Below are 19,023 nucleotides of genomic sequence, written 5' to 3' on the forward strand. Positions count from 1 at the left end.
GTGAAATGTTTCACTGTAAAGCTGCTTTAGAATGAAGGTTTTCCAGAAGCCATCCACATAGTTTTCCACTTAACCAGGAAGTATTTCTCCTCTAAATACATGATATCATGTTGATATAATGTGTCGAAGATTACATTGATTAATAAATAACTGAAACTTGAAAAAAACTCATGAGCCTAGAAAAACCTGCTGCTTTGTATTTTTTGTTTCTACTTTTGTTTTGCAGGGATGACAACAGTTAATGCTTCAAAAATGACAACAAACTTGGGAGTCATCAGCTCATAAAATATACCTGAAGCCATAAATTGGAATGAAATCACCCTGGGAAGATATATAGAGTGAGAAAAGAAATAAAACTGAGATCTGGGCCGGGCGCGGTGGCTCATGCCTGTAATCCCAGCACTTTGGGGGGCCGAGGCAGGCAGATCACAAGGTCAGGAGTTCAAGGTCAGCCTGACCAACATGGTGAAACCACGTCTCTACTAAAAATGCAAAAATTAGCTGGGCTTGGTGGCGCACACCTGTAATCCCAGCTACTCAGGAGGCTCAGGCAGGAGAATCACTTGAAACCAGAAGGCAGAGGCTGTAGTGAACCGAGATGGCACCATTGCACTCCAGCCTGGGGCAACAGAGCAAGACTGTCTCACAAAAAAAAAAAAACTGAGATCTGATTCCCCATTGATAATGTGGGTAGAGGGGGTGTGAGCATAATAAGTCCTAGAAGAAGCCTGGAAAGGAGAATCAATATAAGTAGAAAGAAAACTGGTACTATGAAAGAAGCCAAGGGAAAGACTGCTCTAAGGAAGTAATGGTCAACAAAGCCAAAGCTTTCTACAAGTCATGTAGGATAGGATTAAGAAGGAGCCATTAAATACAGTGCTGTGGAGCTGCTATTAGCAATGGAAGTCTCCATGGGCAATGGTAGCAGAAGAACAATGGCAAGTGGCTTGAGAAGCACACAAGAGCTGGAGCTGTGGATTGAGCTGATATTTATCCTTCCTCTCCAGTATGAACACTCAAGCACAATGTTGCAAAATATGCACTACATAGCTGAGCTTAGTCACAGAAGGAAAGTAAAGCCAACTCCAGTTGACTATATGGTGGCTTGAGGGTATAGAGCCTAGACAGATGCTGGTGCTAGGGTCAAGAGTATTAGGACAAGAGACATGGCATAGACCCTGCACAAAGAGAGGAAGTAGAACTAAGTCTACCATGTATATCCAAGATCCTCAATGGGCTGCCCAGTCTATTAAAATTGATCTAGAACTGTGCTATACAGCATGGTAGCTACTACCCATATATGACTATTGAAATTTAAATTAATTAACATTCATGCTGGGTGCAGTGGCTTGTGCCTGTAATCCCAGCACTTTGGAAGGCTGGTGAATCACTTGAGGTCAAGAGTTCAAGACCAGCCTGATCAATATGGTGAAACCCCGTCTCTACTAAAATTACAAAAAATTAGCCAGGCGCAGTGGTGAGCACCTGTAGTCCCAGCTACTCAGGAGACTGAGGCAAGAGAATTGCTTGAACCCGGGAGGTGGAGGTTGCAGTGAGCCAAGATTGCACCACTGCACTCCTGCCTGGGCAACAGAGCGAGACTCTGTCCCAAAAAATAAAATTAAATTAAATTAAACAAAATGTAAAATTCAATTCTTCAGTCACACATTTCAAGTATTCAATAACCACATGTGGGTTACTGAGTATCAGTGGCTACCATGTTGGACAGCATACATACAGAACACTTCTATCAGCACAGAAAGTTCTACTGGACAGTACTAATCTAGAAAATCTCTGGCCACCATCACAAAGAAGCAGCAAGAAGATGTGCTATCTGCCTCAATCTTTGGATGAAGGTGGAAAACTCTCCCAGTGAGAAATTGATACATTAAGCATGTGTCCCTTCCAGGTGTGAGGTACAAATTTGTACCACCCTTATGTGCTAGAATCCCAAGCCAAAAATTTTACATTTAGAGTCCCAGCAGAAGTAAGTGCAGAACTCAATACACACCCACAAAACACTCCAGAGTATATATTCACAACCCCAGACACATAGGATTCCACAGTAAAAAGTAATCTTATCTAAAAATGAGCTAATGATAAACAAGTACAACCCACAGAAAGAATTTGAACAGGCACTTCACAAAACTCTCGTACACTATTGGTGAGAATGTAAATTGTGTGTCTAATGACTCAGCAATTCCATTCCTAGATATACACAACAGAAATGGGTACATAGAAAATGTACCTAAGAGCATGTGCCCAGAAACAGTACAAAAGACAAGAAAGTCATAGTAGACTATTCATAACAGACAAACTAAAACCAACTTAACTGTCCATCAATAGAAGAATGAATAAATAAATTATATATTCATACAATGGAATATTTTATAGCAATGGGAATAGACAAATGACTGCTACATCTAAGGGCATAGATGTATCTCTCAAAAACAATGTTAAGGGAAACAAGCCAGACAAAAGAGTCCATATAAAGTTCAAAACAGGCAAAACTAATCAATGATCACAGACATTAGGATCAAGATTACTTTTGAGAGGGGTGGTGACTGAGAACCTCTTTGTGGGGCTTCTGGGGTGCTAGTAATATTCTCTTTCTTGATCTGGGTGGTTGTTACCTGGGTTATATTTCCTTTTTGAAAATGTTTCAAATGAGTAGTTATGATTTGTGTACTTTTCTATATGTATATATAAAATTAAATTTTTGTTCAAATAGTAATTGGAGGGATAAAAACAAGATGAAACTAAAATTCTAGAGAGCAACAACATGGAATACCGGATAGGGATGTCAGAGCTCAACTATTCCATAGTGCTTATATTGTTCTGAGAGAGAATAGAAATATTTATTAATGTTAGTTAAATAGGCATTTTAAATAGGTATGTTAAAAAAAAAATTTTTTTTTTTTGAGACGGAGTTTCGCTCTTGTTGCCCAGGCTGGATTGCAATGGCACTATCTCAGCTGACTGCAACCTCCACTTCCCCAGTTCAAGCGATTCTGCTGTCTCAGCCTCCTGAGTAGCTGGGATTACAGGAGCATGACACCACGCTCAGTTAATTTTTATATTTTTAATAGAGACAGGGTTTCATCATATTGATTAGGCTCATCTCGATCTCCTGACCTCAGATGATCTGCCCACCTCGGCCTCCCAAAGTGCTGGGATTATAGGCGTAAGCCACCGCACCCAGCCAGCATGTCAAAATTTTTAAGGTAACAAATAAAGAATAAGAAAAAAATGTAAATTTTTAAAACAAAGAAAAGAAATATTTCTTTTTTAAAAGTGATGCTAAAAAAGTAAAGGAAAAGCATAAAGAAAAAACATAAAATTTCTTTCAAATGGTGATATAAATATACCCAAATCAATCAGTAATCACAATAAATATAAACAAGTTAAACTCACCAAGAAACCGTTATTCTCAGATTTGAATAAAAACCAAAACAAAATGCAGCTATAAATGTCTTACAAGGAACACACCTAAACATGGAAACACGTGTATAAAGTAAAGGGATGAAGCTGTTCTATTAGTCAGAGTTCTCTAGAGGGACAGAACTAATGGAACAGATACATATCTAAGAAGGAGTTTATTAAGTATTAACTCACACAATCACAAGATTCCACAATAGGCCGTCTGCAGGCTGAGGAGCCAGGAGAGCCAATCTGAGTTCCAAAACTGAAGAACTTGGAGTCTGATGTTGGTGGGCAGGAAGCATCCAGCACGGGAGAAAGGTGTAGGCCGAGAGGCTAGGCCAGTCTCTCTTTTCACATTTTTCTGCCTGTTTATATTCTAGTCGCCAAGCTGGCAGCTAATTAGATTGTGCCCACCCACATTAAGGGTGGGTCTGCCTTTCCCAGCCCACTGACTCACATGTTAACCTCTTTTGGCAACACCCTCACAGACACACTCAGAATCAATACCTTGTATCCTTCAATCCAATCAAGTTGACACTTGGTATTAGCCATCACAGCTGTCTAGGCAGAAGTTGGATTGATCTAGGGTTAAGGACTTGGTGGGTGAGTGCAATGGATGGAAAACAAAATAAAATGGTGAGAGAGTGGTCAAAGGGATAGGTTACAAGTCTAGGTTGGCTTGTAAGGAAATGACACCAGAAAACTGCTGATAGTGGGGAAACAGAACAGTTGAGGAAACGGGACAGTCAAGTAAATGACAATCTAGTGGGTCCCAAAGCAGATAACACAGAGCAAAGGAGCAAGTTTGGGTTCCGTCAAATTTAAATTTAGATCTAAAAAGGCAATTCAGTCTTTTCTGTATCTTATCCAACTTTCTTATTGTAAATAATCTATAGGGCTCTACAGGATGTAAAGAAGATAATTCACAGCAATGTCCTCTAAAGTTGAAGTAATCAGTCTTTAAACTATCGATAGCCTTGAATTCCATTTTAGAATTGTGCAGACAGGGCCAACAGAAAAACCAGGCATCTGGTCAACAACCAAAATCTCACTGGATCTTGAGGCAATCAGGGCACAGAAATTTTAAAAAATATCTGAGCAAACATTGATCTTTCATGTAACAAAATCTAACACACATTTCCTTTGGTAAAGTTCATTTCTATTTTTCTGCATTACATACCACTTACTTGAGGGGAAATAACCCTTACAATGTATGTGAGGTCCACCACGTGGAAACTTTAGTTCTAGGTTCAATATAGTAAGTACATTACATCGCTATAAACTCCTTAACAGGCTTCCATCTACTGAAACCCCTTTTTTTTTTTTTTATTAGACGGAGTCTCGCTCTGTCACCCAGGCTGGAGTGCAGTGGCGCAATCTCTGCTCACTACAAGCTCCGCCTCCTGGGTTCACGCCATTCTCCTGCTTCAGCCTCCCAAGTAGCTGGGACTATAGGCTCCTGCCACCATGCCCAGCTAATTTTTTTGTACTTTTTTAGTAGAGACGGGGTTTCACTGTGTTAGCCAGGATGGTCTCTATCTCCTGACCTCGTGATCTGCCCACCTTGGCCTCCCAAAGTGCTGGGATTACAGGCGTGAGCCACTGCACCCAGCCTTTTTTTTTTTTTTTTTTTTTTTTTAAGAGATGAGGTCTCACTCTGTTGCCCAAGCTGCAGTACAGTGGTGTGATCATAACTCACTGCAGCCTCGAATTCCAGGGCTCAAGCAATCCTTCCGCCTCAGCCTCCCAGGTAGCTAAGACTACAGGTGCACACCATTATGCCTGGCTAATTTTTTTTTAATTTTTTTAGAGTCGTAGGGGTAGGAGGGGGAGTCTTGTGACGCTCCCTAGGCTTGTCTTGAATTCCTGCTGTCAGGCAATGCCCTCACTTCAGCCTCCTGAGTAACTGAGATTACAGGTGTGGGCCACCATGCCCAGCTCTGAAATCTTCTTAATTTTAAAGTCTCAGCCCACATGCCACAGCCTCCTTAAGCCATCTCCAACTTCCTCAAGAAGAATGTATTATTGCTTCCTCTGCATGTCTTCTTCACATTGGTAGTGTGGTTGATATATCAATTCTTCTATTCTGCCTTTCGTATAATTATTTATATAAATCCTCATCTCTCTTAAAATGATAAATATCCTGAGGACAAGAACCACTCTTGAACTTACTCCAGAATATAGCACACCACCGTATAGTGAAGAAGGGGCCATAAACTGGACATAGACAGTTGATCCACTTCCCAGATAGGGAAGTAGGATTTTGTTTCATGGTATTTTCCTTTTCGCCTTTAAACTGAAGAGGCTGCTTGGACTAAGAGTACCAGGCTGACACAGGAGAGCAACTGATCTTCCAGAAGGTGCTGCCAACATCTCTCCACTCCAAAGAGCTAGAATACCAATAAACCTAGGAAGATCTAGTTCTAAATATATATCTATTTAGACGGAGTCTCGCTCTGTTGCCCAGGCTAGAGAGCAATGTCATGATCTCAGCTCACTGCAACCTCTGCCTCCCGGGTTCAAGCAATTCTCCTGCCTCAGCCTCCCAAGTAGCTGGGATTACAGGTGCCCACCACCACGCCCGGCTGATTTTTTTGTATTTTTATTAGAGACGGGGTTTCACTATGTTGGCCAGGCTGGTCTTGAACTCCTGACCTCGTGATCTGCCTGCTTCAGCCCCTCAAAGTGCTGGGATTACAGACGTAAGCCACCGTGCCTGGCCCAGTTCAGTATATTTTGATATTGCATCTTCCTAAGGTTTGTTTCAATTAGGGACAACTTTGAACCACACACACACTTTTTTTAAATGATTTTCTGTGAGTAAACCCTTGAGGAGTCATATAACCCACGCCTGTCTTTCAAGTGTGTCTGTACCAACCTTCCCGTTAAGTCTATGAAGAGAATCCATTATGTTAATATATCATTTCTTATGGCAAAGGCTATCAATACATGGGCCACTGTTCACTATGCCTGATGAGAACCTTACTAAAATATTTTCCTCTCTTTTCTACCTTCATGTTAAGGGAGAAGGGAGATGTCTAGTCAAGAAATAAAATCTCATTGGCTCAGCCAAGTGCAGTGGCTCACGTCTGTAATCCCAGCACTTTGGGAGGCCAAGGCAGGTGGATTACCTGAGGTCAGGAGTTCAAGACCAGCCTGGCCAATATGGTGAAACCTCATCTCTACTAAAAATACAAAAATTAGCCAGGCATGGTGGCACATGCCTGTAATCCCAGCTACTAGGGAGGATGAGGCAGGAGAACTGCTTAAACCCAGGAAATGGAGGTTGCAGTGAGCCAAGATTGTGCCACTGTACTCCAGCCTGGCCGACAGAGCAAGACTCTGTCTCAAAAATAAATAAACAATAAATAAATAAAATCTCATTGGTTCTCAGAGTAATCTTTATAGGGGTCCCAGGATAGGGTTAAATTGTTACTACAGTTGTGGCAGACCTCGACAATGCAAAGCCCATAGAAACACATTAGTGCCCATCATTGTTAAAAAACAGTATTAAATGTGCTTAGGCACCAGAACTATAATCTAAGAGGCAGAATCCAAGTCTTAAGTCCCAATTCCTGTTTTCTGAAGCATAGCAAAGTAATTTACTCTCCGAGTAAAACAATCTTTCTAGATCAGTGGTTCTCAAAGGATGAGGTTTCTAGATCAGCAGCATTAGCATCACATGAGAGCTTGTTAGAAATGCAGATTCTCAACTCTGCAGCCATAAAAAGGAAGGAGATCATGTCCTTTGCAGGGACATGGATGAAGCTGGAAGCCATCATCCTTGGCAAACTAACACAGGAACAGAAAACCATGAGGCTGGGTGTGGTGGCTCACACCTGTAATCCCAGCACTTTGGGAGGCAGAGGCAGGCAGATCACTTGAGGTCAGGAGTCTGAGACCAGCCTGGGCAACATGGTGAAACCCCATCTCTACTAAAAATACAAAAATTAGCTGGGTGTAGTGGCAGGCGCCTGTAGTCCCAGCTACTTGGGAGGCTGAGGCAGAAGAATCACTTGAACCTGGGAGGCAGAGGTTGCAGTCAGCCGAGATCATACCACTGCACTCCAGCCTGGGCGACAGAGCGAGACTCTGTCTAAAAAAACAAAACAAAACAAAACCAACACTGCATATTCTCACTCATAAGTGGGAGCTGAACATTGAGAACACATGGACACAGAGAGGGAAACAACACACACCAGGGCCTGCTGGGGGATGGGGGATGGGGGATGAGGGGAGGGAACTTTGAGGATGGGTCAATAGGTGCAGCAAACCACCATGGCACAGTATACCTTTGTAACAACCTGCACGTTCTGCACATGTATTACGGTTTTTTTTTAGAAGAAGTAAAGAAAAAAAGGAAAAAGAAAAAAGAAATGCAAATTCTCAGCCTCATCCTCCACCTGCTGAAGCAGAAACTTCAGGTGAGAGGCCCAGCAATCATGTTTAAACAAGCTCTCCAGGAGAAGCTGATGCACAGTATGATTTGAAAACCATGACTCTAGGCCAGACCAAATAGTGCCCTGTGGAGCACAGTATTAGCATTTCCTGGGAGCTCATTAGAAATGCAGAATCTCAGGCCCCACCTCAGACCTACTAAATCAAAAACTGCAGCTAAACCAGATCCTCAGGTGATTTGTATATACATTAAAGTTTGAGGAGCAGGATCAAGGATCAAACTGAGAAAGTTAAAAACCTAAATAAATAGGCAGAGCACAGTGGCTCACGCTGTAATCCCAGCATTTTGGGAGGCTGAAGGGGGCAGATGACCTGAGGTCAGGAGCTCAAGACCAGCCTGGTCAACATGGTGAAACCCTGTCTTTACTAAAAATATGAAAATTAGCTGAGTTTGGTGGCACATGCCTGTAGTCCCAGCTACTCGAGAGGCTGAGGCAGGAGAATCACTTGAACCCAGGAGATGGAGGTTGCAATGAGCAGAGATCACACCACTGCATTCCAGCCTGGGCAACAGACCAAGACTCTGTCTAAAAAAAAAAAAAAAAAAAAAAAAAAAAAAAAACCCTGATTTTATAAATATGTCACTGCAAAATTTACAACACACTCTCTTCCTCATATAATTCTCTCAATAACCTTGTAGATTAGGTATTGTCATGACCTCCATCTTACGTATGAGACAGAAGGAGAGTGGATAATTTGCTGGATGCCACAAAGCCAGCAAACAGAAGAGCCAGGATTTCAATCTAGGTATTTTGACTGTGAAAGGTAGGCGCTTAGCCAGCACCTATAACAAGTTATTCTGATTGTAACTCCAATAAGGTCTTTTTTTCTCTCTCTTTCACATTACACTGCCTCTCTAACAGCAACTACATTCATCGCAACCAATTAAGCCTTTCCCCTAAAACTAAAAATAATATATATCTATTTTAGTTGAACAAATATTTATGGAGGTCTATTTTTTAGCAGAGAAGCCTGACCTGGTGGAGCTTATAGTGCTAGGTTAATAAGTGTAGGTGCTCAATAAATATTTGCTGAGCCAATGAATCAGTGAATAATTTTATTATAATATGATTCAGGAGGAGAGATGAGAGCCCTGTATACGTTCTGGGGCCTCAGACATTTGCTGTAAATGATGAATGCTGAGCTGAACCCATAAAGAGAGGAAGTGTCAGCCAGACAAAGAATAAGGGAAAGAGGATTCCAGGCATGCTAAAGTGCTGGGGCTTTATCTGAAGATGACAATCACTAAGTACTTAAGGAACCATATGGTCACTCAAATACGTATGTGTGAACACATATACATAAACAGTTATACCAAAAAAAAAAATCAAAATACTAAGAATCCACTCCCCAAAGCCATTAGAACTTCCAGTGTGAAATAAACCACTAGGATTTAGATTATTAGCAACCATACTCTGTGAGAATATATGAATGTGTGGTTTGTAATTAAGGTCTTACTTCCCTGTACACGGGAATGGAGAGAAAGGGCTTAGTGGTCTGAGTTGCCTGCAGGATTCAGAGGGCCAAAAAGAGATAGAGGAAGCAGAGCCCAGGCCTTGGAATCTTCAGAAAATAATGGGAAGCCCTCTGTTCCTGACTTAGTTTCAGTATCAACTCTTATAGAAAATAGGAATAAGAGGGACAAATTTGAGTGACACCATTTTTCTTTTTGACACATAAATGACACACCACTAAGATGTCTGCTCTTGAGAATTCCTCAGAAAGTGAAATTCTCCTCCTCCTTAGCTTCATGGTTTTTTTGTTTTGTTTTGTTGGTTTTTTGTTTGTTTGTTTGTTGTGAGACAAGTCTCACTCCGTCACCCAGGCTGGAGTGTAGTGCCGCGATCTCGGCTCACTACAACCTCCACCTCCTGGATTCAAGCGATTTTCCTGCCTCAGCCTCCCCAGTAGCTGGTATTACAGGCATGCACCACCATGCCTGGCTAATTTTTTTGTATTTTTAGTACAGACAAAGTTTCACAATGTTGGCCAGGCTGGTCTCGAACTCCTGACTTCAGGCGATCCACCCACCTTGGCCTCCCAAAGTGCTGGGATTACAGGCATGAGCCACCACGCGCAGTCATATATGCTATTTTTTTTACATAGATTTCCTGGAATTTTTATTAATAATTATAGATGCCCAAGCAATAATTTCCATATCTTACTGTCTGTAAACCATAAAGCAAATATATGTATTTTTTCTCTCTCCTACTTTTGCTTACATTTTGCTTTATCTCCAAATAATTCAAAATTATTAAATAGATTAAATAACAATATTTAGGGAGGGAGGGTTACTTGTATCCTCTGTTTTAGACATCAAGGTATTTCCTCATCAAAAAAATCAAATTTTCTTAAGTTTATTAGGGCTCCAATATTAAAAGTATTTTTCTTGAGGTGTTTTGTAAAAAGGGCAAATGTTTCACAAAAAAAAAAAAAAAATCTTTGATTCTTAGTTGCCTAAACCAAAGTTCAGACTTGTAAGGCTTCCTCTTCAGTAGGGTGTGTTGGAATCTTGATGGATTGGGCCATGCAGCCAAGGCCCCCACAGTTGGGAGTGCAGGGACAGCGTTTCTTCCTTGCCCAAACACCAATATGAACTGGGGATCCTCAAAGAGAGACATGACCCAAGAGATCAGGGTCACTTGTCCGTCCAGCAGAGATCAAAGCAGCCTTCCTTCTGAGAAGCACCCTCAACTCCCCAGCCTGTCCTTAGAGAACATCATCAACAGTCTGCACAGGGGCAGAAGGAAAAAAGGCAAAGGATGTGTGGGGAATGGCGGTTCACTTCCTGCCAAGACATGAAAGCAACTCAAGAATATGCAACCACCTGCCACAGCCTTGTTTGCCCTTAGACTTTTTTCATCCACATCTTGGCATCCTCAGTCAAAAATATAATAGGTCACCCAAACGTTTTAATAAAACATTTTCTAGGGCAGACTCAAGAGTATTAAAACTACCTTAAACCAAGCAAGCATAGCAATGAGAAACCTAATTTCAACTGCTCCTTATATAAAGACTTGGTTCAAAGATCAATTCTTGAGATTCTTTTTTTGTCATAAAAGCATGAACTGCATTTAGCAGAATTTTGATGAATAATTTTTTTAATTATTTATAAATTTCTACCAATTTAATACAAATATTTTCATGGGCATGTATTTACTGCAGCCTTAATTATATGAGCAAGTAGATATTTATATACACAGTTATGGGTCTATTTTTGAAACTGCTTGTGAAATGTTCTTCTATTTTACAAAGTCCTTACTCCAAATAAAAAGGACATATAGAAGCCAGGCATGGTGGCTCATACCTGTGATCCCAGCACTTTGGGAAGCCATGGTGGGAGAATCGCAGGAAGACAGGAGTTCAAGACCAGCCTGGGCAACATAACAAGACCCCATCTCTACAAAAAATTTAAAAATTAACTGGGCATAGTGGCATGCACCTGTAGCCCCAGCTACTCTGGAGGCTGAGGCAGGAGGATTGCTTGAGCCCAGAAGGTAAAGACTGTAGTGAGCCATGATTATACCACTGCACTCCAGCCTAGGTGACAGAGTGAAACCATCATCTAAAATAAAATAAAGGGCATATACAGGTTGTGCCTACATTGTAGTGAAATTACTGTTCATTTCCATTACCCCCAATGTTTGCAGACATTAAAAAACTGGTTGTTAATAGATAAGCAAGCATTTGATAAATATCATCTGCTTGATTTCCCACTCTTTAGAAAACCATGAACAAACATTTTATTTTTACCACTTAGCAGTTTAACATTTCTTGGTCATATAGACAAGTAGGTTATTGAAGAGACTAATATACTCTCATTTCCTCTTTTAAATATGACCTCTAAAACAGGCAGTTTGAAAATTATAATTGCCATACTATGTCAAGTGGCTGATCATCTAGTGTGATATTTTGTCTCTGAGTACAGCCCAAACATAGCCTGTGTGAAGCTATCGTTGTTCCCCATAATGGCAAAAGATAAATATCCCTCCTCTATTTCCCTTCTCAGAAAAAAGAAGTGCAGTTCCCCCTACTAAAGGCAAACCCCTCCTTGTATGCTCTCAACCCTACCTTCTCCCATCTCCTCTGAGAGCTTTTGAGTCATCCCTTATCTCAACCCCATTCCCACCCCACCCCCACCCATTTATCTACACAAATCCCAAATCATATAAATGTCTTATCTCAACTCTCGGCTACTATTTCATCTCTCTTCTCCGCCCACCTCTGCCTCCCAAAGTGCTGGGATTACAGGCATGAGCCACCACACCCAGCTTCTATATGTTCTTTTTACACGTTCTCACTTTCACTATTGCCTTCTGTCTGGATTGTTCCAAAAGTCAAGAGATGGTTCTACATATCCGGTCTCCTTCTTTCCTGACCCCCAATATACCCTATACACTGCTTCCAAAGTAACCCTTGAAAATATGGTTCTTTATGGTGTCACTGCCCTGCAAAATGAAGACCCAATACCTTAAGATGCTATTCAAGCCCCTACAAAATGGCCTGCCTCTGACTGCACCTGCTCATGAATCCTTCACTGCAATAATACTGGATGCTTCAACTACCAGAATACCACATTGCCACTGTCTATGGGTGTTACTTCTACCCAAAATGTTCTTCTCCACCTCTGAAACCCTTTCCACCAATTAAAACTAAGGAACATTTCAAATTCTGCCTCTTCTGTGAAAACTTCCCTGTTCTCTTAGAAATTTCTCCCTTCTCTATGAGACTTAGAACTCAGTGACATTAAGGTAAAGAAATGTCTTTGCAAACTTGCAAACGTGTGTGAAGAGTCTATGTTGTGCCAAACCTTGTATTCAGGATGTAGAGAATACACAGTCCCTGTTTTTCGGGAACTTCTCCTTCTTGGGGATACGGAATGCTTAGCATACTAAGTTATAACCATGGCCAGGTGCAGTGGCTCATGCCTGTAATCCCAGCACTTTGGAGGCTGAGGCGGGCGGATCACCTGAGGTCAGGAGTTCAAGACCAGCCTGGCCAACATGGCAAAACCCTGTCTCTACTAAAAATACAAAAATTAGCCGGGCATGGTGGCAGGCACCTGTAATCCCAGCTACTTGGTAGGCTGCAGCAGGAGAATCACTTGAACCTTGGAGGCAGAGGTTGCAGTAAGCCAAGACATGCCACTGCACTCCAGCCTGGGTGACAGAGCAAGACTCCGTCTCAAAAAAAAAAAAAAAAAAATTGTAACCATGTGTGCATTCTGTGCTACAGATGCTCACAGAAGCACAGGGAAGGGGCACTGAACTCAGCCTGTGGTGTCAGGATGACTTTCCAGAGGAGCAGCACTGGAATTGAAGAAAGGACAGTTGTCCAGACAGAGATAGGCGTGAAGAACATTTCAGAAGTAAAACATCACATATGGAAAGGCATGAGAAACCATGTTCCATTTCAGGAATTCAGGTAACTCAGTTGCCTGAAGTATAAAGTACATGGGGGGCCAGGCGCTGTGGCTCATGCCTATAATCCCAACACTTTGGGAGGCTGAGACGGGTGCATCACCTGAGGTCTGGAGTTCGAGACCAGCCTGGACAACATGGTGAAACCCCATCTCTACTAAAAATACAAAAAAATTAGCCAGCCATGGTGGTGGGTGCTTGTAATCCCAGCTACTCAGGAGGCTGAGGCAAGAGAATCACTTGAACGTGGGAGGCAGAGGTTACAGTGAGCCAAGATCGTGCCGCTGCACTACAGCCTGGGCAACAGAGGAGAACCCTGTCTCAATAAAATAAAATAAAAGGCATAGGGGAGGTGGGACAAGAAGCTGGAAAGGCAGGGACAAGTTGCAAAGAGGCTCGAGTGCCTGTATCAGTTATCTACTGCAATGATCCTGCATAAAAATCATCCCAAAACTGTGGCTTCAAACAATAGCCATGCCTAGTGTGGTGGCACGCACCTATAATCCCAGCTACTCCAGAGGCTGAGGCAGGAGGATCACTTGAGACCAGGAGATCAAGGCTACGGTGAGCCATGATTGCACCACTGCACTCCAGCATGGGTGACAGAGCAAGACCCTATCTCGAAAGGCCATTTATTCTTGCTTATAAATCTGTGGGTCAGCAGAGTGGTTCCTCTGGCTTGAACTGGGGTCATGTAGGCATATGCAGTCAGAGTGTACATTGAGAAACACTCCTGCTAATCTTGGCAGAGCTGTCTCACGTGTTTGTGAGTCAGGGGCTACGAGGGGTTTAGGATGGCCTTGAGTCTTCTCCACATGTGTCTCACATTGGCAGTACATTAGCCTAGGCATGTCATGTCCTCATGACAAGGAAGAAGTGAAAAGAGAACACACCCAATCATGCAAGAGGGCAAGAAGAAACGCATGTGCTTTTCAAGCCTCTGCTTGCATCATGTTTGCTAACATTCCAGCGCCAAAGCAAGTCACATCAATGAGCCCAGAGTCAGAATGGGAGGGAACACAAAGGTTCAGGGCAAAGGCTGTGAAAACTGGGAGAGGCCATTAATGCAATCAATCTACCATAGTGTAGAAGAGTCTGAATTTTTATACTTAGAGGCATGTTGTCATTCCTATTCATTAGAAACTCTTGAGCACCAGGACTGTGTTTTATTCATTACTATATCTGCCATAGCAGTTAGCATAATAATATACCCAAAGTACACATTCAATAAATTTTGGTAGAGTATAACTGAATCCCTAGTTTACATAATAATTTATTATATATACTAGCTGCAAGTTTTCTTAACACTTATCAAGTACATTTATATTTTCAATCTTTATCATCCTTAGAGTACAGGGTTCTATCTATTTATTACCTGCTGTGTAAAACAGTAATGCCTGTTCACTGCCTAAACACCACCTCCTTTAAGCTTAGCTGGGCTAATTCTAATGTTGAAAGGGAAGGCGAACAAATATGTGGGTTTTTTTCCCCAGTCTTTCCTAATTTTGCAAATTACGAACTGGCCCTTCCTCTTCCATAAAAAAGACTTCAAGCTTCTCGGCCCACCTTCCAATTGTTGAAACAAAGATTTTTCTTCTCTCTACTGGAGCAATTAAAACGGCCCCCATGATGGCAGAGGAAATGCTTTGGTTTGGTTTGAGGCTTCCCAAACATCATTACAGACTAAGGGCACCAAATATGTAGCTGACAGCAAAACAGTGTATAATTACGCTCCAAGAAACAACCCATCAAAATCCCCATTCTATGCATAGCCTGTCTCCCTGTGCCCTCATTCCTATCTCCACAATCCCACCCACGGTTCTCATCTAGAAAGGCCCAGGGAAATGGCGTTTCTCTGGCCACCAAGTGGTAAATACATTGGAGTCATCTTTGACTCCTCTTTTTTTTTTTTTTTTTGAGACAGAGTCTCGCTCTGTCACCCAGGCTGGAGTGCAGTGGTGCAATCTTGGCTCACTACAACCTCCACCTCCCCAGTTCAAGCAATTCTCATGCCTCGGCCTCCAGAGAAGCTGGGACTACAGGCACGCACCACCACGCCTGGCTAATTTTTGTATTTTTAGTAGAGACAGGGTTTCACCATGTTACCCAGGCTGATCTCGAGCTCCTGACCTCAAGTGATCCACCTGCCTTGGTCCCAAAGTGCTGGGATTACAGGTGTGAGCCACTGCCTCGGCCTGACTCCTCTCTTTCTTTCACGCTCCACATTCAGTCCAGCAGCAAAGCAAGTCAACTCTGTCTTCAAAATACATCCAGAGTCCGACCACCTCTCATCACTGTCACTGCTATTATCCTGGTGCAGACCACCACGAGCTCTCACTTGAATGATCAAAATAGCCTCCTACCCACTTTCCCACCCACCATGTCTTCCACACGGTAGCCAAAAACATAAGCCTGATCATGTTATTCCTCTGCTCAAAATCCTCCAGTAGATTCATTCCTCTTACTCAGAATAAGAGCCAAATTCCCACCTCAGTCTGTAAGGACCCACATGATTTCCCTGCACCCTCATCTTATCACCTTCCACTGCTTTCTTGGCTCACTTTGATCCAGCCAGGAAGACAATGGTCTTCCTGCTGCTCTTGAATGTGCCCACTGTGCTGCCTCCTCAGGGTCTTTGCCTGTGATGTTCTTCAGCCTGGAGTACAGTTGCCACATACACCCACATGGCTCACCAGTTCCCTGTTCAAATGTTGCCTTGTCAGAAATCTTTCCCTACCTACCAGTTATGAATTAGCACTTGTGGCTCCCTCCCCACTTCATCACTCTCAATTCCCTCCTTATTTGACATGTTATATATTCATTTGTATATTGTTTATCATTTGCCCTTCCCACTAAAATTTAAGATCAGCGACAGCAGAAACTGATCTGTCTTGTTCACTGTTATATCCCCAGTTCACTGTTTTACCCCCTAGAATATAGATTAGGTAGATGGTAGACCTTCAACAAATAATTTGAATAAGGTAGCTGTGCCCTACCCACACTGCACATAAGCGTTAGGCACAGGCGTATTCTGAATGAAATTTGTTGGGTTTTATTTATTCCTTCTTTTTGATCATTTCTCCAAACTACCCAGGATTTACATTTGCCTATGATACTAAGAAACCTGAGGAAAATGAATGCGATAGTATTTAAAAAGGATCAACTTTAGATATTTGCTTTAAGAAAAAGGGAAATAAAGTTTCCAGCCAACTTCCTAAATTAATGTGCATGATAATAAAATAAACTTGCCTAATCTTCCTGGAATCACTTGGGTAATTCCGAACACGGAGTGATAATACCACAAGCTTCTCTAAATGCAAGGCAGACACTTGCAAACCTGAGCTTTTAATACCAAACAAGTGCTTTTTTTTTTTTTTTTTTTGATATGGAGTCTCACTGTGTTGCCCAGGCTGGAGTGCACTGGCGTAATCTCAGCTCACTGCGTGCTCTGCCTCCCGGGTTCACGCCATTCTCCCACCTCAGCCTCCCAAGCAGCTGGGACCACAGGCGCCTGCCACCACGTCCGGCTAATTTTTTGCATTTTTAGTAGAGACAGGATTTCACCGCGCTAGGAAGGATGGTCTTGACCTCCTGACCTCGTGATCCGCCCGCCTTGGCCTCCCAAAGTGCTGGGATTACAGGCATGAGCCACTGCACCCTGCCCTACAAGTGCTAACTTTTAAGTATATATATAATGTTATTCTCCACATATCCACACCTCTACATCATCAAACTGTAAGAACCCACTGACATTCTGGGACATTATCCAGGCTTCACCAAGCAACCTCATGTCCATATGTCTCCCAGAGCAGCCAACTCTAAGTGGCACTAACTGGAAAAGCAGCCTCGCATTGTCATCCCACAAGGAGAAGGGCAAAGCTCTGCTTTCAGATACCAGTGTAGGGCCATTGGGCAAGGACTCTCCGATGCTGTTCCAATTTTTTCATTCTGTTCTTTTTTTTTTTTTTTTTTTTTTAGACAGTGTCTCACTCTGTTGCTCAGGCTGGAATGCGGTGGTGTGATCTCAGCTATCTGCAACCTCTGCCTCCCCAGTTCAAGAGATTCTCCTGCCTCAGCCTCCTGAGTAGCTGGGACTACAGGCCTATGCCCCGCTAATTTTTGTAATTTTAGTAGAGATGAGGTTTCACCGTATTGGTCAGGCTAGTCTCGAACTCCTGACCTCAAGGGATCCACCCGCCTCAGTCTCCCAAAGTGCTGGGATTACAGGCATGAGCCACTGCGCCCAGCCTCATTCTGCTCTTCCTTTTATTATGATTTACTCTTCAGGTATATAAGGCAGTGGTTTTCCAGCAGTATGCTATGGCACCCCATTTGTTTGGTAAAATAAATTTTGTAAATTCTGTTTTTGCTGCAACTCAGTATACATATGGTTACACTGAGGTCTATCAAGATGCATTCTGCAAAAAGTAAAGGTTGTGGCGTAATGACAGATTGCAACAAAGAACAATTACACGTTCCAAAACATGGAAACACTGTTCCCCAAACATATAAGAAGACATCTTGGGAGGCCGAGGCAAACACATCACAAGGTCAGGAGATCGAGACCATCCTGGCTAACATGGTGAAACTCTGTCTCTACTAAAAATACAAAAAATTAGCCAGGCGTGGTGGTGGGCACCTGTAGTCCCAGCTACTTGGGAGGCTGCGGCAGGAGAATGGCATGAACCTGGGAGGCAGAGCTTGCAGTGAGTTGAGATCACGCCACTGCACTCCAGCCTGGGCGACAGCGAGACTCTGTCTAAAAAAAAAAAAAAAAAGAAGACATCAAGGTAAGGGCAGTAAACTGAGCAGTCCTCAAACCTAGATGTGGCATGGAAAGGGAAGCATAAGAGCTGTGCCTTTGCTGTATGTACTTGTATGGATAGCATAAGATACTGTTTAATCATACATCATACTGAACATGGTGGTGTAGTTTCAATTCCTTTAAGCCCTTATTTGTGTTGCCAATACTTACAGCACTTCAAAGTGTGCTACAAACACAGGAGATTGAGAGCCTCCAGTATAGCAGAAAGCTTTATACTTGTATGGAAGACCAGAGGAATATATACAGATTTATTCTGATTTAGGTTACCTAAGGATACTCCCTCACACAGAATATGGAATTAGGGGAAGGCTTAATTTTTTTTTTTTTTTTTTTTGAAACAGACTCTTGCTCTATCACCCTAGGCTGGAGTGCAGTGCACAATCTTGGCTTACTGAAACCTCTGCCTCCCAGGTTCAAGCCACCACACCCAGCTAATTTTTTTGTATTTTTAGTGGAGATGGGGTTTCACCATATTGGCCAGGCTGGTTTCGAACTCCTGACCTCAAGTGATACACCCGCCTTGGCCTCCCAAAGTGCTAGGACTACAGGTGCGAGCCACCATGCACAGCCAGGGAAAGCTTAATTTAAGGATGGACTCTGTATCCCACAGGCAATTTTCAGAAATAAGTAGTCAAAGAAAATTAGACCAACCTGAAATCTGATGTCTCTATCAGAGAACATTCAATAATCTCGGGAATTATCTTTAGTTTGTGCTTTGAGATGTAACTATCCCTCAGGATTCCAAAAACAAAAGGCAATGGCTATCACAGTGCTTGAAACCCCTAAAAGTGTTCCTCCTCCTTCTGCCTCTCTTTCAACTATGTTTCACTGGAGCATTTATTTTCCTCTGAAGGTTTGTGTCTGAACCAAAGGAAAATGCTGGGACCTCTTTTGGAG

Source organism: Hylobates moloch, unplaced genomic scaffold (assembly GCF_009828535.3).
Source record: "Hylobates moloch isolate HMO894 unplaced genomic scaffold, HMol_V3 SCAFFOLD_1, whole genome shotgun sequence".
Taxonomy (NCBI): Eukaryota; Metazoa; Chordata; class Mammalia; order Primates; family Hylobatidae; genus Hylobates; species Hylobates moloch.